Consider the following 24,992-nt stretch of genomic DNA (forward strand, 5'->3'; position numbering starts at 1 on the left):
GGCTCCTCTTCTTTCCATTGGCTGTATCTTCTGAATTTTTTATTACTATGACCTTGCAGTATGTAATTCCCAATCTCGCATTATTCTCTTACTATATGGCGTTTGACCATTAACAAGATATGGTATGTAGGGAGGCTTTTAAAACTTAGATTGAGTAGTGTACTGTCTAATATATTCATCAGCTAACATTTTTACTCAGTATTTTATATGTTTTCATACATGTTGGTTATATAACAAGTTCAGTATTTAGTATTGAGACATATTTTAGTGACCCATTCTCCTGAGGGGAATCTGGGTTCCTTCCCTACCAATTTTCCCTGTTTAAAACACTGCTTTGGCCTAACACATGATCTGCCCTGGAAAATGTTGGAGAGATGAATGAATCAAGGAAATGCAGTCCATACAGCAAGGGAGGGTTATCGAGCCTTAAAGGAGATTCGGCCATTTTCAACAACGTGGATGAAACTGGTGGACAATATGCTAAGTGAAAAGCTCAGCTCATAGCCTGGTCATTGCCAAGGGTTGGGGGGAGGGGTAATGGGGGTTACTGTTCAGTGGGTGCAAAGTTCCGGTTATACAAGATGAATAACTTCTAGAGACCAGCTGTAGGGTTGTACCCATATTGTAACCGTGATTAATGATACCGTATCGTACATCTAAAATCTGTTAAGATAGTAGATCACATGCTAAGTGTTTGGGTCAAGAGTATTTTATTGAGTGATTGTACCAAAATGTACTTTATCCTTTACACCCTTGATGGGCAGTTGGGAAGTTTCTAATTTGGGCTATAATCCTTCATGCACCTTTGAATGTCTTTTTTTTTTTTTTAAGATTTTATTTATTACTTTTAGAGAGGGAAAGGGAGGGAGATAGAGAGGGAGAGAATCATCAATGTGTGGTTGCTTCCTGCGCGCCCTCAACTGGGGACCTGGCCCACAACCCAGGCATGTGCCCTGACTGGGAATTGAACCGGTGACCCTTCGGTTTGCAGGCTGGTGCTCAATCCACTGAGCCACACCAGCCAGGGCTGACTGAACGTCTTTTTCATGTCTCTTGGTGAGCATTTCTGTTGGGTATATGCCCAGGACTGGAACTGCGGGTTCAAAAGACATGTGTGCACCTGCATTTAGTCAGTTTTCCAAAGGGGTTGTTCCAATTTCAGTTCCCAGCAGTCATGATTCCAAATCCTTGCCAAATTAGCATTCCCTAGCTGTTTTGGTTTTAGCTTTAAATTATACCAACAGAAACAAATATAATGTTACCTCCGTGTCTTTTCTCCCACTTGAACATGGAGCACCTCTCCCGTCCTGCCCAGGGTCCCAGGCCCCGGGGCAGGGGTATGCTGGTGCCCCCTGGTGTTCCGGAGGCATTACAGTAGGGACGTGGACACCCAGTCTCCCCCAGGCCTATGGGCACTCCTGAAGGAACCACATCTCGGATTTGACCCAGCTGTGTCTCTGGCAAGTTGTTTACTGTAACAACGATTTTAAAACTCTACTAGTTTGGGGTTATTTCCTGTGAGGCATTTTATTTAGCAGAATTTCAATTACAGAGTCAAACAATAGTGTTAATTTTTTTACAGGGAAAATTATGGGTGGACAGTGTGTTCATTTACTATAAAAACAATGATGACCATTTTTCAAAATGTTTCTTTTTATGGCACTTGATTTTTCTTAGATGGGTTCTGCAAAAGGACACCAGATACAGCAACTCTGAGTTTTCTTTTCACAAAACAAAGCTGGGTGTGATCTTAATAATGACAGCCCTGTACAACTGAGTCCATTGGCTCCTGAGCAGAGATTGGACTGAGATTTGCACGTTTGACTCGCTTAGGGGCTTTAAACACACCGGTGCCCCGTTCTCACGCCCAGAAACACCGCTGACCTGGCCTGGGCTATAAGAATGGTAAATCTCTGGGACTCCTGCGGGCCCTCATGGAGGACCGGGAGTCCCGGTGCCCTTGCTCCCCATTCCCCTTGCTCCTACGGGCCCTCGAGTTGGCCAAGAGTTGCCTCTTCCCTCCATTTCTTCCCCCTTTTCCGCTCAATAAACCCATTGCCTACCCCCCCCCCAAAAAAGAATGTTAAATCTCTGGGTGACAAAGTTGAGACCCATGGGATTTGAGATGAAGCAAGTGCCTAAACCAGAAGGTTCCCCTGCAGTGTGCATCCTGTAGGGAGGGACCTGACGGCCCTGGCAGACTTGGAGCTTGGGGGAGCCACGTCACTTGTCTGGATGGATGGAGGCCTCCTGTGAGCAAACTCCAGGATAAGACAGGTGAGGTGTCAAATACCCACCCTCCCTGTCGCCAGGCCGAGGAGCCAGTACACCTGGGTCTCAGGCAGTGATTCCGTCCAACTCAATAGCACTCCATCCTCTGCGCTACTCCAGGATTCCATTCGTCATTGCTGGACATCTCCGATTTTCTCCAATTCCTGACTTTTTATCCTGGAAATGGAGAATCATAGATGTGAAAACTAGAAGCTGATCATCTGCCTGCCTCTTTCTCTAGCCCCTTGGATATGGGACACCCCGTATCTCTGGGTCCTAATATTTCCACGCTCTTCCCTAGACCTTTCCTGTGACTCAGACCTGTTGAATTCAGAGACCCTTCTAGCCCCTTCTGCCCCCTCATTCCTGGACTCTCCGGATTTCCATTTGACTTCCTTTTCCCGTCTCCCCAGTTGTCACCCGGCAAGGACACTTCTACCCCACCACTGCTGTCTAGACCCCAGAGCACACAGAATGGAATTACACTTGAATCTCACCCACATGTGGAAGGTACAAGGAACTCTCCTCATATACACCCTGAGTCTAAAAGCTTCACCTGCTCCAGAGCAAGCTACACAGATTCGCATCTTTACCGTGGATGCCATGGAGACCAGTAGATCTACATGGATCACCATGGAAACCACCAAAGATGGACCACTGTGGATCATAGGGCTCATGGTAGGTGACAGCAAGATCAACAGCAAGCCCATAGTCATATTATCGATGGTGCAAATTTATTTATTTATTTCGCTGCGGCTAGGCCAAGAGAAATTCTTGCTCTGGCACCACCCTGAAAGACGCAAATATGGGGAAGTTAAGACCTGAGCTCGGGGGAAATCCAGGTGCTTTTAATGGGGTTGATCAGAGCACAGCCTGAACTTGTGAGGAGAGCTGGGGAGGATCTTTCTAGAAGGTGGTAGGGTCCTGGGTCTCAGAAAGAGGGTTGGGGGAGAGGTGAAGTGGAACTGAGAGAATGAATAAGGAAGGGGTCCTATTCCACTGAATCCAGTCGCTTTCTACTAGCCAGTCAGGACTGCCGCGAACTCTGTCTCCATTCTTTAAAAAATTAATCTGGTTTCCATTCACTCCTGGTCCTTTGGTACCTGGAGGACGGACTCCATGGGCACTGCCCTCCTTCTGTCCTGCGCAGGGTGTGCATCGGAATGTCATCTCCTCCCTGCTGCCCCCTGGACACCCTCAGGGACTCCCCCACCTCCACTCCCTCTCCTGGGACAGATAGGAAATTCGTTGATTTATTCCTGCCCCTACTACTATGTCAGGGTCTGAATGGCGTTGTGGTTTCAGTGGGTTTTGTGTGGGGCTTTCATTGCACCCTGGCGGCCTGTCTGTCCCTCCCCCACCCCCAGCGCTCCCCTCCAGTTTGTCACATGAGTGCTCCCTAGCACCCCCAAATCTGATCTAATTCCCTCTCTGCTCTGCAGGGGCTGGACTGGCCTAAGAGGATTGGAGCATTTGCTAAGTGGGACCAGGACAGGGTCAGAGAAGCCCGGCTGTGGGAGCCGCAGGGGCAGGGACGGCCACCAGGGGGCGACAGAGGAAGCGGGAGGTGGAGACAAAGGAGCAGAGGGAAGCGGTGAGGGGCTCTCCCACCCTGCTGGCGTTGGGATACAAAAGGAGGGGGCAAAACGCATGCTCTACAGGAAACGGTGTTTGCAAAATAACCATGCACTTTATTGATTTCAAATTATCAAGCCCAAAACAATGTACTTACTAGAATTTATAACTTACTAGAATTTATTACAAGATAACTTACTAGAATTTATACAGTTGGAGCCAGGACCCTGGCTCAAAATAACACAATCAACTAATAACAAAATATATCAACTTGATCCTATAAACAGAATAGATTTTAAAATACCATCCAAGTGTCAAGCAATAATAAAGTCCTAGCACTAAAACTATATAAATATGTACCTAAAACCGTGATAAGTAAAATAATGACACTTTGGCCCGGCCTGCAAACCACAGGGTCACTGGTGCGATTCCCAGTCAGGGCACAAGCCTGGGTTGCAGGCCAGGTCCCCAGCTGGGGGTGCGAGAGGCAACCCACACATTGATGTTTCTCTCCCTCTCTTCCTCCCCCCTCCCCTCCCTCTAAAAATAAACAATCTTTAAAAAGTAAAATAATATAAAACGACGCTTTGTAGGGAACCTTTGTAAACACCAAATGAAGAAATAAATGATATGCTTCAGTTGTGAAGCTCAGAGGTGCATAAAGATGTCGGTTATTCCCCCCAAAACATTTATGGACTTAACACAGTTCAAATCACCTAACGGAGGAGGCCAGTCTACGTCCTTTGGGAAGTTCACAGGCAGCCCCTCCAAAGCCGAACATCCACTCTGAGAACCCACTCCTACACCTGAGAATCCACAGAAATGTCACATGCACCCCAAATAATGTAGCGGGGACTTCTGAGCAGCGCAGCGAACGGCGACCAACAATGAACACAAACACGACTTCTGAAGCGGTGCGTTCACGCTGCCACCGTTTCCGGAACCAGCTGGGCCCACGGCTCTGGCCAAAGACACCCTAGTCACCTCTGGTCCTGCGGGAGCTGCAGGGCTTTGCTGGGACAGAACACCCCATAGTTTCAGTAACACCCTGGGGTCCCAATTGTTCTCATCCACAGAGCCCTCTCCTTCTGGGTCCCCAGACGACGGCGAGGAGGAGGGTCCCTCCAAAGGGTCTCAGAGTGAACACAGCTCTGTGAAATCAGGAGTCACAACCAAGTCTGGCAACAAATTCTGTGCATTAAAAGCCCTGAGGCCAGGCTGGGGCCATGGTTGGAGCCGGAGCCGCAGCCGCAGCCGCAGCCGCAGCCGGAGCCGGAGCGGCCGGGACCGCGTTCTGGGCGCCCTGAGCAGGGTCCCACCAGGCCTGGCTGTAGCCGGAGACGCCGGGCTCTGCCGCCGGGCCGCCTCCGGACGGGTTGGGTGGAGGGGCGCTGCTGCAACCTGGGTCCCCGGGAAACAGAGAGCGCCCAGGGAACATGGCGCCCCCGGAAAATACAGTACCCGAGGGGTAAACGGGGTTCTCGGGGATCACAGAGCTCCCGGAAAATACAGAACCCGAGGGATAACTGGGGTTCTTGGGGATCACAGAGCTCCCAGAAAATACAGAACCCGAAGGATAACTGGGGTTCTTGGGGAACACAGAGCTCCCAGAAAATACAGTACCCGAGGGGTAAACGGGGTTCTCGGGGATCACAGAGCTCCCGGAAAATACAGAACCCGAGGGATAAACGGGGTTCTTGGGGATCACAGAGCTCCCAGAAAATACAGAACCCGAAGGATAACTGGGGTTCTTGGGGAACACAGAGCTCCCAGAAAATACAGAACCCGAGGGATAAACGGGGTTCTCGGGGATCACAGAGCTCCCAGAAAATACAGAACCCGAGGGATAAACGGGGTTCTCGGGGATCACAGAGCTCCCAGAAAATACAGAACCCGAGGGATAAACGGGATTCTTGGGGAACACAGAGCTCCCAGAAAATACAGAACCCGAGGGATAACTGGGGTTCTTGGGGAACACAGAGCTCCCAGAAAATACAGAACCCGAGGGATAAACGGGGTTCTTGGGGATCACAGAGCTCCCAGAAAATACAGAACCCGAGGGATAACTGGGGTTCTTGGGGAACACAGAGCTTCCGGAAAACACAGAACCCGAGGGATAACTGGGGTTCTTGGAGAACACAGAGCCCCCGGAAAATACAGAACTTGAGGGATAAACGGGGTTCTCGGGGATCACAGAGCTCCCGGAAAATACAGAACCCGAGGGATAAACGGGGTTCTTGGGGATCACAGAGCTCCTGGAAAATACAGAACCCGAGGGGTTAACAGGGTTCTCGGGGATCGCAGGCTCCTCAGGGATCGCAGGACCCGCGGGGATCGCAGGCTCCTCGGGGATCGCAGGACCCGCGGGGATCACAGGCTCCTCGGGGATCGCAGGCTCCTCGGGGATCGCAGGCTCCTCGGGGATCGCAGGACCCGCGGGGATCACAGGCTCCTCGGGGATCGCAGGCTCCTCGGGGATCGCAGGACCCACGGGGATCACAGGCTCCTTGGGGATCACAGGCTCCTTGGGGATCGCAGGACCCGCGGGGATCGCAGGCTCCTTAGGGATTACAGGCTCCTCGGGGATCGCAGGACCCGCGGGGATCACAGGCTCCTTGGGGATCACAGGCTCCTTGGGGATCACAGGCTCCTTGGGGGTCGCAGGACCCACGGGGATCACAGGCTCCTTGGGGATCACAGGCTCCTTGGGGATCGCAGGACCCACGGGGATCACAGGCTCCTTGGGGATCACAGGCTCCTTGGGGGTCGCAGGACCAAAAAGGAGCTCCTCCAGGATCTCAGAACCCCAGGGGAATTCAGGCTCCTCGGGGAACACAGGCTCCTTGGGGATCACAGGCTTCTCGGAGGTCGCAGGACCCGCGGGGAGCATAGGGTCCTCGGTGATCCCAGGACGCAGTAGGAGCTGCTTCAGGATCTCAGGACCCCGGGGGAATACAGGCTCCTCGGGGTCCACAGGGTCCACCGCGGCAGGCGCAGGGGCTGGCTCGGGAGCAGGTGCAGGGGCGCACACTCCGGCACCCTGTGTCGAAGCGCCGGCTTCCGGGTCTCGCTGCCGGGCTAGCTTCTGCAGCCTCGTGTGTTTGGCCCGCCGGTTCTTGAACCACACCTGAGGAGAGGGGGCGGGGAGGACGTGTAAGAAGACAGAGGATCCAGCACCCACTTCTGCGCAGGTGTGAGGCTGCTCAGGTGAGAAGGGCCCGGAAGCCCAGGGGGCAGGAGGGGCGGGGCTTGGACATCCAGGGGCGGGGAAGGGTTCTGCCCAGAGGGTCACCGGGGTTCACAAAGGCCCTGAGGTCTAAGCCCGGGGACACTCGAGGGACATCAGTCTGGGTTAAATTGTGTTGGCCGGTTTCTACAGCACAGGATTGAGAGGGACTTGGGGCCCAGCCCTGGGTCCACATGGTGACCCCTTGCAAGAGGGATGACCCAGGGCAGAACTTGGTTCCTTCCTCTGGCCTCGTTCTCCCCACCTGCAGCGCAGGAGGGCGGGGAGGCGGCCCGAGGTCAGTGCGGCGGTGGGGGCGGGGGGGGGGGGTGACTGCCGGGCGGAGCTGGGGGAGGAGGTTACCTGCACTTGGTACTCCTCCAGGTTCAACCTGGCTGCCAGGTCCTCGCGCTCCTCGTAGGATGCGTAATGGCTGCTCTCGAAGAATTTCTCCAGCACCTCCCGCTGTTCTATGCTGAACACAGTGCGCTGCCGCCGCCGCCTCGGCGGGTCTGAGGCCGGAAAGGGGTCTGGATGGAGGAGAAAAGAGGATCAGAGGAGCCTCGCAGACAGTCCCCAGTGCGCCGGCCACCCTCCCCGCTGCCTGGGCCAGGCCCCTGCGAGCAGGTGCGCGGGGGCCGCGCTGTGGCGTCCAGACCAGCCGCCCTGACCCCCCACCCTCCTGCCCCGGTCCCTGACCTGTCTACGCCTCAGTGTCCACATCTGTGAAATGGGCCCGATAACAGCGCCTGCATTATTTATTGCTACGGGGCCCACAGCCCGGGAAGGCGGGAAGCGGGGATCGCCTCACCCCGACCTCGCCACCCTCCACTCAATGCTGGAAGCCACCCTGACGCTTGCAGGAGGCTACTGTGTACCGGGCCCTCTGCTCACCTCTCTCCCGCAAACGTCCTTCTGTCCCCAACCTCACTAGGCCCTCCCCGACCAGCGGCTCCTCGTTTGGATGCCCAAGAAGAGCCTCGCAGCCTCAGCCTCAAGATCCTACCCGCACAGCCTTCCCGCCACCGTCGGCCCCAACTCACCCTTCCGAGACCCGGGTCCTTCCATCCTGACTGCTGCTGTGCCTGCCGCGTTTGAGGCTCTGCCACAAGGCCCGGGGCTGAAATACCACCTGCGCGCTTTGCCCACTGGGTGCGATAAGGGGTCCCGGTACCACCCCCTCTCTCCCTCAGCTCCGCCCACCCCCCACCCCTCCCGCTGGAGACACAATTATTACTGATAATCCTTTTATTGAGCACCTACTGTGCATGGGAACCTGACCTGGGGACTGGAAACCTCAGAGGCAAGGCAGCCTTGGGCTATAGCTCCGGAACGCGGTGGGGGGCGGGGGCACCCAGCCAGTGCGGGGGGCTGGTGGGGGGTACCCTATCCCTTCACAGTCCTGGGAGTCCCGCCTCTCCCACCAGGTCCCCAGAGGTCACTGTCACTTCTCAGGTCCATTCTGCAAGTTGTCCCCCAGGTCCGGGACGTGGGCAGGGTCGGGACCCGTTCTCCTACGCGGTGCAGGTGGGAGCGGCGTAGACCCGCGACTAAACGTCAGGCTGGACTCTTCGCTTGTCCAGGGCCTGCGGGGGACTCGGGGCAGGGAGAGCACACCCTGCCATGCTCGTCCCCAGGGGACTTTTATTATAATCAATGCGAGCGGCAGTGAACCAGGAGATCAAATCCAGAAAGAAACGCCGCGACGCATCTCGCTGTTCGGTTCCCCTCACGCTCGGAACCACCGCCGCCTGTCTCCCGGCGGCATCCTGCTGTCCTTGGACGTTTTCCTGCTTCTTGGGAACACGCTGGTCACCAGGACAGCTGGTGGCCCTGTTGTCACCAGGGGATAGCCCAGCAATTTCCTTGGTCCGCAAAATGTGAGGAGAGGCCCCTTCTCTCAAAAGCTGAAGGGAAAGTAAGTGGAACATTTTGGAGATTTGATCGGCAAAGATGAGAAGCGGGGCCAGACCTGGGGCTGGTGGCCGAGGGGACGGGGAACCTGGCCTTTCGTCTTTTGGAGTGTAGGTTGTTTCTGAGACAGCCTTGGGGACATCTGTCTATGTCCCTCAGCCAAAGACCATCAGGGGGACACTGGAGATGAATCTGTTCTGTCCAGACTCCTAGGTGACCTCACCTCCTCCAGGCAGGATCCTCATGGGGCCAGGGGTCAAGGGTCAGGGTAAGCCTGGCTGACAAGGCCCGCCGTTCAGTGAGCTGGAAGATGCAAATCAAAATTAAATAAAACGTACAGACATTTTTGTTGAGGCCTAGCTCATAATTTTGTCCTGCTATTTAATGTTCTAGACAGGAAAATACCACAAGCCATCACCTCTTCTCATCTAACGGGTTGACACACCTTATCACCAAGCTGGTGACAAGGAAAGCCTTCAGGGATCTGGCAGTTATTGCCGTTTATTTGGCCAATAAAGGTGTCAATAGGTGGACAAGCTCACTGATACTCTCTTATGAAAATGTACATTGCAATGCAGGAGAGTTCATGGTGGCGCTATTCACAGTAACCAAAAAGCAGAAACAAACTGAGACCGCTGTCGACCGACAAGGGAAGGACTAAAACCTCGTGCATTCACACAGCAGATGCTGCGTCACCATAACAGGGAATTAAACACCGCCGGGGGCTGCAACACCAGCGAACCTTCCCCCGTGACACCGAAGGCCGTTGCTGCAGGATTCCATTCATACCAAGTCTCCAGAATAGGCGATTCCAGAGAGACAGGGGGAGATTAGTGGCTGTCAGGACCTGGGGGGGGGGGGGCGGGGGGGGGGGGAAATGCAGAATAACTGGGGATACACGTGGCATGTCTACCTCGGGTGACATAAATGTTCTCAAATTGATTGTGGTGGTGGATAAATTGAAAAACATTGACTCGCGTGTTTTAAGTGGGTGAATTTTGTTGCATGGACGCATAGAAATAAAAAATGTAAAGGAATGCAGTGCTCATTTTATTACCCGCTGAGTGGGTCAAGGGGAGAGAAATTGTTCGCCTCTGGAGCGGGTGGGGTGTCCGATGGGAGTGCGGCTTTCTCTTGCCACTGCTGGAGTGCAGGCTGGTGCGAGAATTTTGGAGATTTGGTAGCCCGAGTTGGGGACAGCTGATAAAGAATCAAATGGGCATAGTATCTTGGACTCAATGGTTTCGTTGTAAAAGAAAAAAAAATTATTCTCCGAGAATTCCTTTCCACTGTGAACAAGCACAAGTGTATTTTTTGAGTTATCGATGAGCTGAGTTCATTGAATTAATTCATGTCTGTGAATAAGAGAGCAATTAAATAATTCTTGGCCATGTCAGACGTGTACAGTCAACATGCATGAGGTGTAGGACATTTAGTAACAATTGCATAATTTTTTTATTATTTCAATTGCACCTTTTCAATGTGGTGTTTTTTGTATGTGCCTGGTGGAGGGAGGTCTGACTTCCTTTTGCCAAAACAAACGTGTTGTGAACACAGAGTCTTTGTCGGCCTTTCCCCCTCAACCCCCTTGTTCAGAATGAGAAGGGCCCCAAGCAGGTGACCGGTGATGAGTGAGCCTGCAGATTTTGACAGGGAGCACTCACTGTCTCCATTCTGAGAAGGCCCACATTGAACTACAGGTGCAAAAAGCCCACATGTACACATACACATATAAGGGGTATGAATTAACAACAACACATGCAGCAAAAGTTAATTTCCTGGGGATTATAGGGAAGGCTGAACCTTTGTTGTCTATTTTCTACTGTTTTTGTTTTTTTTTTTTTTTAAACTTGCAAGCAGGAGAACAAAGCTGTTTTGTGGCTCTGGGTGCCCAGCGGAGCCTGGATGCCTTGCCCTCTGCTCTTCCCACCCATCTCCTTCCAGATGGAAATCCAGAGGTGCAGAGCCCACGTGCCACACAGCTGGGGGAGCAGGGGTTCCTGAGGGCCCCTCCTGTGGCCAAAGGGAATAAGCGGGAAGGAAGGGGCTATGTGCTGAGAAAAAGGAATTAGTCCACCCATTTTTAATTGAGTCCGAACAGGAACAATGGCTCTCTCCCCACCCATGAATTCCTCCCCCACCACACCCTCCCAGGCAAGCCCTGGTCTGGGACTCCCAGTATCACCGACCCAGATGCCCACAGGTGCCTCCTGCCCTGTCTGTAATGAGAGGCATCACTCCGTGGAGGGGAGGGGCTCCAAAAGGGGAAAGGCAGGAAAATCGAGCTGGGCTTTGAAGACAATGATGGGCACCTGGAGAGATGGGGGTGGGGCAGTTGGTGTCTACCTTCTAGAACCTTCTGGCCTGACGGTCTTTCTTCATTGGGGTTCCTCCCTGTGTCTCTAGACATTGCTCTCTGCCTCCGCTTTCATTGAGAAGTACACTCCATCCCCATATTTGTGGGTTCCGTATTTGTGTTCCCTGCTGCCACGCAAATGCTCTGCCAGCCTGCAGGGCAGACAAGTGTCCTTCAGGTATGTTCAGTGCCACAATGTCTGCATTTTGGTGCAGACATTGAAAAATTGAGGTAAAATATGCATAACATGCTGTTTATCATTGTAACCATCCGTAAGTAGTTCACTGACATTACATGCATTCACAAGAGTGTGCAGCTATCACCACTGTCTACACCTGAAAGCTTCTGCATCACCCCCAGCAGAAACTCTGGACCCGTTCAACACCAACTCCCCCTCCACCCTCCCCATAGCCCCTCAGAACCTCTATTCTATCTCGTCTCTGTGAATTTGATGAAGTACCTCATATAAGTGGAATCACACAATATTTGTCCTTCTGTGTCGGGTTTATGTCACTGGGCATAATGTCTCTGCTTCATCCATGTGGTAGCATGTGTAAAAATTTCATTCCTTTTCATGGCTGACTAATATTCCGTTGTCTGTATATACTACCTATTGTTCGTCTATTCATCTACTGACGGACACTGGGTGGCTGTTGCCGGTAGTGCTGCTGTGAACATCTGTGCACGAACATCTGCCTGAATCCCCGCTTTCCATTCTTTCGGATATAACCCAGGAGCGGCAATGCTGGGTCATAGGGTATGTCTGCTTTTTGTTGGTGAGTTTGCTGCTTAAAATGGTCCCCAAGCATAGTACCAAAATGCTGTCTACTGTCCCTTAGTGCAAGAAGGCTCTGTTGCACCTTACCGAGAAAAACAAAACAAACGCATATTGGACATGGCACAACTTAAAGAGTGCTGTTGGCCACGAAGTCCGTGTGAAAGAGTCCGCTATATATGTTACAGAAGGTGTCTTTGAACAGGAACACGCATGAAACAAGGTGACGTGCTGATTGGTTGATGAAAAGGTGACCAGAGGCTGGCAGGAATGTAGGAGCAGAAATGAATCTGCCTTTTCAGAGTTCGAGGTGACTTTATAGAACATAACTACTCAGCCCTGGCTGGGTGGCTAAGTTGATGAGAGCGTTCGTGGGGAACTGCTGTCAGGGCACATATCTAAGTTGTGGGTTCGAACCCCGGTCAGGGAGCGTTGGAAGGCAATGGGTCGATGTTCCTCTCTCTTCCCCCCTCCTCCAAAGGAGTAAACATAACCTCGGGTGAGGGTTAAAAAAGAAAGAAAGAACGTAACTATGTACTCAAAGAATCACAAAGGGTGTCAGAGTGAACTCGGAGCGCTGAGGGCGGGGCTGTGCGCAGGCGGCACAGGTATGCGCGCTAATCCCTAATCCCGTGCGCGCGGAGACAATGGGGAAACGCCCAGGGAAGCGCGGGATCCTGGGAGGACTGGTTCCCTGCCCGGGTCAGAAGGTTCCAGAAAGAATGTGTTTCCTGGGATGTGAGTTCCTGGAAGCTCTCTGCAGAACAGTGCCCCTGGGGCGAGGCCCTGAGCTTTCATCAGATGCTGAAGAAAAAATGGCCCTTAGCGGCCACCTGTGGCCCTGCCAGGGAAACCCCTCCTCTAACCAGGGTCCCCCCTGCACGCGCCGAGGCCTGGGTGCTCCTCAGGGCAGCGCCAGGGCAGCTTCCGCACAGCCTCTCAGGTCTCGTGCTTCCTCCCCTAGCCATGGAGAGAACCAAGGAACTGCCGATCTCTCTGCTCCATAGAGACACACATGCTAAGAATGAACAATCCTGGAAGAGAAAGCGGGGCACGCAGACAGAGGAAGGATGTTCTAAAATAGCAGACAGAAGCCTGAGGCTTCACGGTGACCATGGACTTGAGAGTCAAAGCGGGAAAATACTTTCCAGGCCTTGGGGAACAAGACACCTCGGCTCCCAGGGGCCCTCTCGGACCCTCGGTCTCTTCTCTCTGCCCTCAGCCTGCATTCTCGCTGCCTCGATCTCCTGCTGGGGTCTCCACGTGGGAGGAGCCCCCCTATCACTGCACATAAGCAGTTTTCATGCTACCCGACAGTCTGTCTCCTCTCCCCCCATTCCCCCCCAACAGACATACACAGAGCCTGTGGCTTGCCCCTCCCCCAAATCGGATCTAATTCTCTGCCCTGCCGGGGCTGGCTTGGCCTAAGAGGATTGGAGCACTTGCTAAGCGGGACCAGGACAGGGTCAGAGAACCGGCTGTGGGAGCCGCAGGGCCGGGGCGGCCACCAGGGGGCGACAGAGGAGGTGGAGACAAAGGAGCAGAGCGCAGGGGTGCGGGAACCGAGCGTCCCGGGCTGTGCAGGAATCATGAGTTAAAGGGTTTAGGAGGCCGCCAACACTGCTGATTTTTTAAATTTATCATGAACCTAAATCCTGATTTCCTACCCTCTCTCCCCGCCCTGTCCCTCTGGGGACCACCGGCGGTTCTGGAGAAGGGGGAAATGAGAATCCGGGGGTGTCTGACGAGGACCCGCAGAGACGACCTGGGGGGTTCCTGGCCTGGGAATGTTCTGGGAAGGGTCTGACCTGCCAGGAATCTGTGCAGAGCCCTTAGGGTCTCTGACGTGAGCTATCTTGCTGCTTTAGGGTGTCCAAGTAAAGCATTAAAGAAATTTTTTTTAAATTTTTATGGGGGACCCCCGCTCTGTAACAATTCCCCCCAAAGAAAAACATATTTTAAATCCTCACCTGAAGATATGTTTGTTTGTTTTTTAGAGAAAGAAACATCGACGTGAGAGAGAAGCATCGATCCGTTGCCTCCCAAAGGCGCCCGGATGGGGGATGGAACCCGAAACTTTTGGTGGAACCTGCTCTAATCAACTGTACCACCCAGCCAGGGCAAGAAGAAATTTTAATATACAATGTTAAAAACATTTTAAGTCAATTTAAGGATATATTTTAAATTTCTCCTTTTTTTTTTAATAGGGGAGAGCGCGAACGCAGGCCCCCCCACTACCACAAATTACGCAATGGAGTTTCCTGCATTTGGGGACATCGCAGGGTCCACGCATCCAGAGGGCGATGGGTGAGCCTCGCCCTGGGAAAACCACCTTCATGATCATGGCCTCTCCCCTGCCAGGTAAGTACAAAATTCCTCCATTTTAATTTGCAACACAGGAAGCAGATATCAACATTTAGCTGGGTCCTCCACAACTTTCAAGAGCTGGAGAGGTCCCAGGTGTGTCTGTCCCGATGGAAGTGCCCTGCAGACCCCGGGCCGTGCGTGGCAGGGCCGTCCGGGGCACGGCTGGGGCAGGCAGGCGAGGGTAGGCCCTGATATCGACTCTCTTCGTCATCAGCCGCGTGGCTCTGGGCAAGGCACTCGTTTCTCAGAGTCTTGGTGTTCCTCCCCTGAAGGCCGGAGCTGCTCATCCTCACCTCTGGGGCAGACGGTCTGCCCGGGACAGGGGCCCCCGGTCTGCAAGTGTGTTGTTGTGAGGAAACGTGCTCCTGAGTTCGGCCAATGTCGGCAGCCCCTCCTTTCTCGGGGTTCAGAGGACTCCTGGGATGTGGGACTTTTAGTGCTTCACCAGGACGATCCCAAGAAAGCTGGCTTGTGCCCTGGCAGGTGTGGCTCAGTGGATTGAGTGCCGGCCTGTGAACCCAAAGGTCGCCAGTTCGATTCCCAGTCAGGGCACATGCCTGGGTTGTGAGAGGCAACCGATGGATGTATCTCTTACACATGGATGTTTCTCTCCCTCTTTCTCCCTTCCTTCCCTTCTCCCTAAAAATAAATAAATAAAATCTTAAAGAAAAAAAAAATGTTGGGTTGTTCAGTCCCCTAATCTTTATGTGCTTCAAGGGCCCAATCTTAAGGGACCCTATGTGTCCTCATGGTTCTGTCACTCCAGCGTTGGGACCTGGGCCAGTACCACAGGCTCCACAAACCCTGGTGGGGCCCGGAGAGTATTATATATAATATATAAAATACAATAAATATAATATAAGTTATGTATAATATACACAGTGTAAAAGAACACGTATGCATGTGTATATCTATCGATCTGTGTACCTTTTATGCATGGAAAAAAGTACATCTTGATGAATCTTCACAAAGTGAGCACAGTTAACCAGCACCTAGAACAAGAAAAGAACAGGATCAGCCTCCCGGGAGCCCATCTCATGTGCGCTGACTTGCTCCCTCTGCCCCCCACCAATGGCAAGCATGATCTTGACTTCTAACGCCTGAGATCTGAGGTGCCAGATGTTGCCACTCATGTAAATGGGTTCACGTCATAGTCTCTCCGCCTCCCTCCCCCATCTCTGCGCTGTGTGCTTTTACGTCTGGCTCCTTCTGTCCGGTGTCAGGGTTGCGAGATCCGTTTGTGTCTTTTGCGTCTCGTTAGTCATTTCTTTTTATTGCAAAAAAGCAGCTGTTCTCAAAGGGGTTTTGACAAACTCTTTTCTCCTGTAACCTAACAAGATATAGAACATTTTCACGGCCCAGAAACTTCCTTTGTGCCACTCTGCAGTCCATACCCACGCTCCTCTCCTGGCAATTAATCTTCTGATTTCAAACATGCACAGAGAGAGAGAGAGCGCACATACCATAAAACGCACCATTGTAAAGGGTACAAGTCGCTGGTGTTTAGTATATTCACAATGTTGTGCGACCATCACCGCTATCTGATTCCAGAACATTCTTACCCCCCAAAAAAGAAACCCTCCCCCATTAACCATGCTCCATTCTCTATCCTCCCCTGACCCCAGCCACTGGCAACCATTTTCTTATTTAACATTTTTTGTGTATTTTTTAAATCCTCACCCGCGTATATGAGTATTGATTCTACAGAGAGAGGAACGGAGAGAGAGAGAGAAACATTGATGTGAGAGAGAAACATTGATGTGAGAGAGAAACATCAGTTGGATGTCTCCCATACGCGCCTTCTACAGGAGATCAAACCCGCAACGTAGGTAGGTGCCCTGACTGGGAATCGAACCCACAACCTTTTGGTGTATACAGGTCAACGCTCCAACCGACTGAGTGACCCATCCAGGACCCTTGTGTTCTTGAACTTGGTAATTCTACAGTCTGATAATGTGTTTTCAAACACCACCAAGCAGGTAACTCAATTCTGACACCACCTATCTGGAGACCGTGTTAACTTAAAAATAAAAAAGTCTTTTCACACTGAGAGGCAAATAAACATTCACTGGAGATCGATAAGAATAGCTATTTGGGGTGCAGTGATTCAGGCAGAATCCCAAATAGTGTTCCAACTTGGAGACAAATGCAGGGGGGGACTTCTGAGAAAGACACGGGGACAATCACATGAGTGGAAGCACGGCACATGTATTGGTGCGGATAACATAGTTACGTGAATTCTAAACAATGTTTTAACGTTCAGTCCGGGAGGCATCAGTCCAGCATCCAACTTGTTATCTTTGTAAACAGTTCTTTGGGACAAGGTCGCTGAGGCCCAGCTCATGGGTCATTTTGCCCTGTTTTTAACCTTCCAAAGGTTTCAGTTATAAGTCATTCAAGGCAGTCCGGGCTGGTGTGGCCCAGTGGACAGAGTGCCGGCCTGTGAACCAGAAGGCTGCTGGTTTGATTCCCGGTCAGGGCACGGGCCTGGGTTGCAGGCCAGGTCCCTGGAGAGGCAACCGGTGGATGTGTCTCTCACACATTCATGTTTCTCTCCCTCTCTTCCTCCCTCCCTTCTCTTCTCTCTAAAAATGAATAATAAAATCTTTGAGGTCAGAGGTGGTGGTGAGATGTTCAAGGCAATTTCTCTGGGATGGTAGTTCTACTTCTATTTTATTTGTTTCTTTTTATAGAGAGGGGTAGGTAGGGAGAGAGAGAGGGAGAGAAATGTCAACGTGTGGTTGCCTCTCACATGCCCTCAACTGGGGACCTGGCCCTCAACCCAGGCACGTGCCCTGACTGGAAATCAAACCCTTTGGTTCACAAGCCGGCACTCAATCCACTGAGCCACACCAGCTGGAGCTCTGACTCCATTTTAAGGTGGCTCCAGTTCTATATTTGTTTGCAATAGCAACCTGTCCCACAGGTCAAGGGCTCAGTCCCACAAGACTCCCCTCCCCCTTCAGAAAACCTGCAAGTCATGATTTTCACCTGTGGTCCTCACCAGCCAGCTATAAATTGGATGGTCCCATGACCTCCTCTTTGGTTTTGTCAACCTAAAAGTATTAGGAAGCAATAATCAGGCAAAAGTGTTTATTTGGGATCAAGGAATTGCAGTTCTGGATTCACAGATTTGGGTAGCAACCGAAAGAGTTTCCCACTCGGGAGCAAAAGTCAGGGTTTCTTTAAGGAATAAAAGAAAAAAAAAAAAAGGAATGTTTGCATAAGTTGCTTAGAAAGAACTTTGATTGGCGTTGGGGGCAGAAAGCTAAATTTGACTGAACATGAACTGTTGCTAAAGCTATCCCTAAAGCCGAAGATCCATTACTGTAGCCACCTGCAGGTATTTTCCAACGAGCGCTTGAAATATTTGTGGTTTGGCCCAATTCCAAAGGTCACGGTTCCACCTGGTGAGGACGTGCCTGAGGTCCACTTCCTTAATGGCCTCCCACCGCCATTTAAAAACTTGGCATAAGTGACTCCATTTTGTTTCACCTTTCTCAGGTTTGATGGATTTGCTAGAGCAGCTCACAGAACTCAGGAAAACATTTACTTACTAGATTGCCCGTTGATTATTAAAGGGTAGGAACAGCTAGTTGAAGGGGTATATTTGGCAAGACCCAAAAGGGTCCCAAACATAGGAACTTCTATCGTTGGGCAATTTGGGGCGTGACACCCTCCTGGTATGCGGATGTGTCCAGGTTCACCAACCTAGAAGTTCTCAGAGCCCCATCCTATTATTTTTTTATGAAGGTTTCATTTTGTAGGCATAGCTGATTAAACCATCTGCTATGGGCAACTGAGTTTAATCTCCAGACCCGGGAGGTGGGGTTGGGGGAACTAAAATTCCCACACTCTAATCCTCTGTTGGTTTCCCTGGCAATGGGCCCTCCCTTAGGTCTCTAGGGCCTTTCCAAAAGTAGTCTTATTAACATAACAAAGGACACCTGATCACTTTCACTGTAGGACATTACAAGGGCTTTAGCTGCTCTGTGCTAGGACTGGGGCTAAGACAGAGATGTATTTCTTATAAATCACAGCATGAAACCAGTATGCACTCTGGGCATCTGGCCTCACTCAGTATAATGTTCTGTGAACCACCTATGATATCATACATGCAGTAGACAGTTCCTTTTTCATTGCTGAGTAGTATTCTATTTTATGGCTGTGTCAGTCAGTCTAACCTTTTTACAGCCCTGATAGGCATTTGAGTTGTTTCCCATTTGGAGCCTGTATTTTTAAAACAGGCTGCTGTGAACATTTCTGTCCAAGTCTTATTGTGAACGTTTTTAATTCTCTTGGATAAATAGTCCTGTGTGCCTTAACAACAGGGATACACTCTGAGAAAGGCATCTTTAGGTGATTGTGATGTTGCGCGAACACCGTAGAATATACTTGTACAAACCTAGGTGGTCTAGCCTAGTACGCACCTAAGCTGTATGGTCTAACAGCCAGGGGTCCCCAACCTCTGGGCCTGTTAGGAACCAGGCCGCACAGCAGGAGGTGAGCTTGAACGTAATGCGCTTGAGTCATCCCAAAACCATCCACCCCCGTTCATGGGAAAATTGTCTTCCACAAACTGGTCCCTGGTGCCAAAAAGGTTGGGGACCGCAGGCTGTCGCTCCTGAGCTACAAATCTGTTATGACCCAAAACAACACGAGATTAAATCAAGCACAAGGGAAAAATATTTCTGTAAACACGAGATGGATGAGGTTGGTGTTGACCTATCCCGGCGTACTGTTTTATAGCACACGTTTTTTATAAGTAGAAAGAATACCCAATCACGATAAAAAGGCCCCAGCTGGTGTGGCTCAGCTGGTTGGGCCTTGTCCTGTGAACTGAAATGTCGCTAGTTTGATTCCTGGTCAGGGCACACACCTGGGTTGCAGGTTCAGGAGAAGCAACCAATCAACGTTTCTCTCTCACATCAGTGTTTCTCGCCTTCTCGTTATCCCTCCCTTCCCCTCTCTCTAAAATAAAAAGTAAAACATTAAAAATATATATACTATATGATATTATGGTAAAAAGTATAGCAGAGTAAAGATGTAAACCAGTAACGTTGTCTTGTATTATCATTATCAAGGACAAAGGTACCTCGTTGCCTTCAGAACTCATCAAACCCGGTACTTACAGTATTTTGACAAGAGAAAATTCTTCATCAATCATTGCGTACTCACCACTCGGAATGAACTAACGAGTACCGAGGTACCTCTGTATTACATACTGTACATAATTGTATGTGCTAGACTTTTATATGACTGATAGAGCAGTAGGCTGTCAGTCATATAAAAGCATGTGAATGAGGAGTTGCACTATGACATTAAGATGGATATGAGCCCTGGCTGCTGTGGCTCAGTGGACTGAGTGCCGGCCTGCAAACCGGCAGGTTGCCAGTTTGATTCCCAGGCAGGGCACATGCCTGGGTTGCAGGCCGGTCCCCAGTTGGGGGCATGCGAGAGACAACCACACAGTGATGTTTCTCTCCCTCTCTTCCTCCCTCTCTTCCCTTCTCTCTGAAAATAAAGAAAATTTAAAAAAAAAAAAAAAAAAAAAAAAAAGACAGCTACAAGGTCATTAGGAAAGAGGAATTTCTCAGCTCCTTTAAACTCCTAATCCAAGATCATGACGACATTTGTCTACATTATCTTTTATCTCCTTTATAATCTCTGCAGTCCATTATTGGCTGAAACAGTGTCCTGTGGCCCCTGATCATACCTGGGGGTGGAATTACTGGATCAACGTACAGAAAAAATAGTTCTGCTTTATAGAAAACTGACAAACTGTTCTCCAAAGTGGGTGTATCCTTACATTCCCACCAGCGGGGGTGGGAGGGTGGGGAGGGCGTTCCCACTTCACCACCTCATCAACATTAGTGATTTCAGACTTTTTTGTATTAGCCATTTTCATGGGCATGTAGTGGTTGGTATCTTATTGCAGTTTCAATTTGTATTTCCCTAATGACATAATGTTGAGTGGTTTGGGGTGGATTTGTTGGTTTTTTTTTTCTTTTTCTTTTTGTATGTGTGGATGTTTAGGCCGTTTGTATATCTAGTGATGTGTCTCTTACAGCTATTTTATTATTGAGTTGAAGGAGCCTTATGTATTCTGAATACAAGGTCATTGCCAGCTGTACATTTTGCAAATACTTTTTAACCCACTGTGGCTAACATTTTCTTTAATGCTGTTTCTTGAAAAGCAGAATTTTTCAGTTTTGATCAAATCTAATTTATTGATTTTTGACTTCATGATTATTGCTTTCTGGGTTCTAAGAAAACTTTGCCTACTCTCAGTTCAAGAAAAAAAATTTTTTCTAGCTTTATACTTCTGCTTTTTCACATTCAGGACTATAACCTAGCTCAAATTGGTGTTTGTGTGTGTGTGAGAGGAATCAGATGGAGGTTTTTGGTTTTGTTTCTTTTTCTCCACGTGGCCACACAGTGGGTCAAGCAAGAAACATTGACAGGGCCTCCCTGTTAACTTGCTTTGGCATAAAGTTTTGGTCCATTTCTGAACTGTCTCTTCTGTTCCATCGACCTATTTGTTTGCTCTTATGCAGCAACACACTGTCTTGATCACTAACATAACAAGTCTTGAAGTCAAGAAGTATAAGTTTTCCAACTTGCTTTTTTTTTTTTTTTTATTGCTTTTACTATTCTAGATCCCTTGAATTCCTATAGAGACTTTTGAATCAGCTTGTCAATTTCTATGAAAACACCCTTCTGGGATTTTGATTGGGATGGCAGTGAATCTAAAGATTAGTTTGAGCCCTGGCCAGGTGGGTCAGTTGTTTGGAGCGTCGTCCCAAACACCAAAAGGTGTGGGTTCAATTCCCGGTCAAGGCATGTACTAGGTTGTAGGTTAGATCCCCTGTCGGGGTGCATATGGGAGGCAACTGATCTATGTTTCTGTCTCACATCTGTGTTTCTCTCTCTCTCTCTCTCTCTCTTCCTTGCTCTGTAAAATCCATAAATATGAGGATTAAAAAAAAAAGATTAGTTTGAGAAGGATGGACGTCTTAACAGTCGATATGGAGTCCTCCTCCCCTCCATGGACATGAAATATTTCCTCAACAGGATTGTGGGCGGGTTGGATGTGGGGAGTGGGGACAGATGAAGAGGGAAGAGCTAAATACCAAGATTTCCTCCTGAGTCACAGGGTGTGGACGAAACAGAAAGTGACTGGCCCCTGGACTCCGTTTAGCTGACCTCAGGGTCACGGGAAGGAGCATCAGGAACCCACCTGTCCACGCCCCTCCCCCAGCCCCAGAGCCAACTCCCGCCAAATTCCAGGAGGTGGGGATACACAGCAGCTACGAGGCTGACGCTTCCTCCCTGAGCCTGCAAGGACCTGTTGCCCTTCCCTCTTCCCACCCGGCCGCCTCTCTGCTCCGGCCCCAGGGGGCCGGGAGGGTCTGTCACAGGGAGCGATCTCCCAGCAAGTGGCCTCGGGACTGGCTTTAGGATCACAGGGCCCCTCCCTCGGTCCCTGTCACCCCTGGCTCCTCCAGCTAACAGGCCTGCCCTGATTCCCTGGCCCTGCCACTGGCCTTAATCTCTCCCAGCAGGGGGTTTGGGGGGGAGGCCAAGAAAGGAAGGGCCCCTTCTGGTGAGATGCAAGGACCCAGCCATGAGGCGGGATTAGCGTGATCTCATGCACACATGCGTGCATGTGTGTGCATGTTTGCGTACATGGTAAAGTACCGGGAACTCAGAGAGACAGAGGGAAAGGGCAGAGGCAAGGACAGTCAGAAGCACAGGATGAGAGGGACAGCAAGACAGGGAGAAGGAAATGAGGGGAGGGTGGAGGGGAGATGGGGGTAAGTAGGGGAAGGGTCTAGTCAAAGAACATGTATAACGACCCAGGGACATGGACGATGGGGTGGGGACTGACTGTGGGAGAGGGGTGGGCTTTGTGGGGGAGCAATGGGGGTGGGAATGGGACAACTGTAATTGAAAAACAATAAAAAACAGTGGACTTAAAAAAAAAAAAAGAAATGAAGAGAAAGTTAGAACAAGAATGGGAGGGAGAAGCAGGGGGAAGAGAAAGCAACCGGAAGAGAGATCGGAGCTGAAGAGTGGGATAAAGAAGGACAAAGGTTCTGAGGGTCACCTGGAGTCACAGGGAGGGGTGGACAGACAAGGCAACCGGGACAGAGGGACTCAGGCTGAGAGACAGACAGACCAGTCACAGAGAGAGAAAGAGAATTAGACACAGAGACTGAGAGAGACAAGGAGAGAAACACAGGTAGGCCCCGGCTGCCGTGGCCCAGTGGATCGAGCACCAGCCTGCCAACCTAAGGGTAGTCGGTTCGATTCCCAGTCAGGGCACAAGTCTGGGTTGTGGGCCAGGTCCCCGGTTGGAGGCGTGCAAGAGGGGAACCACACACTGATGTTTCTCTCCTCTTTCTGCCTCCCTTCCCCTCTCTCTATAAATACAATTATTCTTTTTAAAAAGAAATACAGGTAAATTGAGGAAGACAGGGACAGAGAGAGGCAGAGACTAAGAGGGCACACACTGGCAAATTGGCAGAGGTGGTGCAATGTGAGGCCCCAAGAAAAGAGAAAAGAGAGCCCGACGGCATGGAAGGAGGGAGCCCGCGAGCAGAGAGGAAGAGGAGGTGTGAGAAATTGATGCCCAAAGACGAAGCTACAGATGAGAGTGATGGAGGTCGAAGCCAAAAAAAGAGGAGAAAAAGGGAAATGGACGCAGAACAAGGGGAGAGAACGAGGGGACAGTGGGGCAGAGCAGAGGTGAATTAATCGGCAGAGACTGTTGGGAAGAGAAGGGTGACCCGGGAGAGGGACCCAGGAAGCCCTGCTTCCCCATTCTTCAAATGGTCTCTCGGGAGCACCCAGTATGTTTCGCCTTCCTCTTTCATGGGACAGTAGCCAAAGCTGGAGGGACAGCCGTGATATCTAAGGGAGAACGTCCCTGGGGAGTGGGGGCTCCTGGTCACAGGCAGGAGACGGGGCCTCCCTCCCCCATCAACCCTAACTGCCAAGATGTCATAGAGGGGAGAGGAGGGGATTAAGCAGACGAGTATCTCTCCCCCTCCCCCTCCTCCTCCCAGCCAATGTCACCTCCTGCCTCCCAGTCCAGTCCCCCACCCGGGCCAGGATTACCCTCCGAGATCCAGGCCACACAGCAAATGACATCACTCCCAGCCAGGGCTTAAAATCTCCCCACGTGAGGGGACCCGCTTCTTCCAGCCTCTGCCATCTGACCACTCTGTCCTGGACGTGGGCCCCGTCCCTCCTTTCTGAAGGTGAGCGTCTTCAAGGAGCACAGCAGGGGACAGAGGGACGGGGAGCGAGAGAGGGGACAGGAGCGGGCAGAAATTGGGCTCCTTTCAGTGTCTGACAGAGGGGCTGATGGGAGGGGTGTGCGACATTTGCAGAACCCCCCATGGAGCAGATGTTCCGTCCTGACGTCCAGGGACACTGCTGGGTTGTGACTGAGCAGGAGAGATGAGGGTAGACAGGGGGAGCCGGCCCATGGCATGGGGACACGAAGATTCAGGGGCAGTGACATAGCCAAGCTGTCTCTGGCCAGGGCTTCTTACCTGTGGGAAGGCACCTAGCGCAGCTCCCCGCGGTGTTTCCTGTAGCGCACCTCACTGCCAGAAACGTCCTCCCCATTGGGCATGTGCCCACTGATCCTTGATTTCCTCCCATGCCTGCTGTGTGGTCGGGATGCCTAAATATTGACTAGGTGGATGGGTAGATGACCGAACAGAATTGATGCGATACACACGGAGGGCCATGGTTCCGCCTCTGCAGCGGGAGGGAGCAAGAGGAGCCTGAGAGGCACCCAAGGGAACTGGCGACCAGAGTGCCGGTGAGTTGATTACCTGGGGACCTCGCTGCTTCCGGAGGCTCTGGCTTTCCCCATGTGCCTCCTCTGGCAGTGGCAGGTGCATCTCAGACCCTTGTCCCACTGGACGGAAGAGCCCGTGGGGACACTGAGGTCTGACCAAGGAGGACCTTGAACGAGGGGGAGTCTCGCCAAGGCTGATGTGGAGCTCCTCCGGGAGTCTGCCACTTCTCACCGTGCAGCCCCGGGCCCGTCACAGGACCTCTCTGGGCCTCAGTCTCCTCCTCTGCAAAATGGGCACCATGACAAGTTGCCACAGTGATTCAGTCAGATGAACCAGGGCAAGCCTGTGTCACCGTCAGGGGACAGGGTTGGCCCCCTCCTGCTTTGGGGGCTCCCAGGTAGGTTTGAGGGTCAAGGGCAGGGCTCTGGGGCCTAAGATATCTGGGTTCTCTTCCTGGCTATTTCACACACACCCTGTGTGACCTCGAGAATGGACAGAATCACACTTGGTTTCCTCACCTGGGGCTGTGACGAGTGTCCCTGAGAGGCCGTATCACTTGGTGACCAGAAGGGCACCAGCTCAAGGAACAGGGGCTGGCTCACCCTGGCTCTGCAAGACAGGACCGGGGACTCTACTCTGAGTCTTGGTACCCTCCTCTGTGAAGAGGGATGATAATGGGAAGTTCTCACT

At 51.3% G+C, this 24,992-nt stretch overlaps 1 non-coding gene across 1 annotated transcript; it reads right to left on the minus strand.

Annotated features, from left to right (window-relative positions):
- Positions 1–14,321: 14,321 nt before the first annotated feature.
- Positions 14,322–14,486, minus strand: LOC149994910 (U1 spliceosomal RNA). Its single transcript, XR_016508002.1, has one exon. It is a non-coding gene; the product is annotated as a U1 spliceosomal RNA (small nuclear RNA).
- Positions 14,487–24,992: the final 10,506 nt, after the last annotated feature.

Source organism: Furipterus horrens, unplaced genomic scaffold, assembly GCF_987537825.1.
Source record: "Furipterus horrens unplaced genomic scaffold, mFurHor1.1.pri manual_scaffold_13, whole genome shotgun sequence".
Taxonomy (NCBI): Eukaryota; Metazoa; Chordata; class Mammalia; order Chiroptera; family Furipteridae; genus Furipterus; species Furipterus horrens.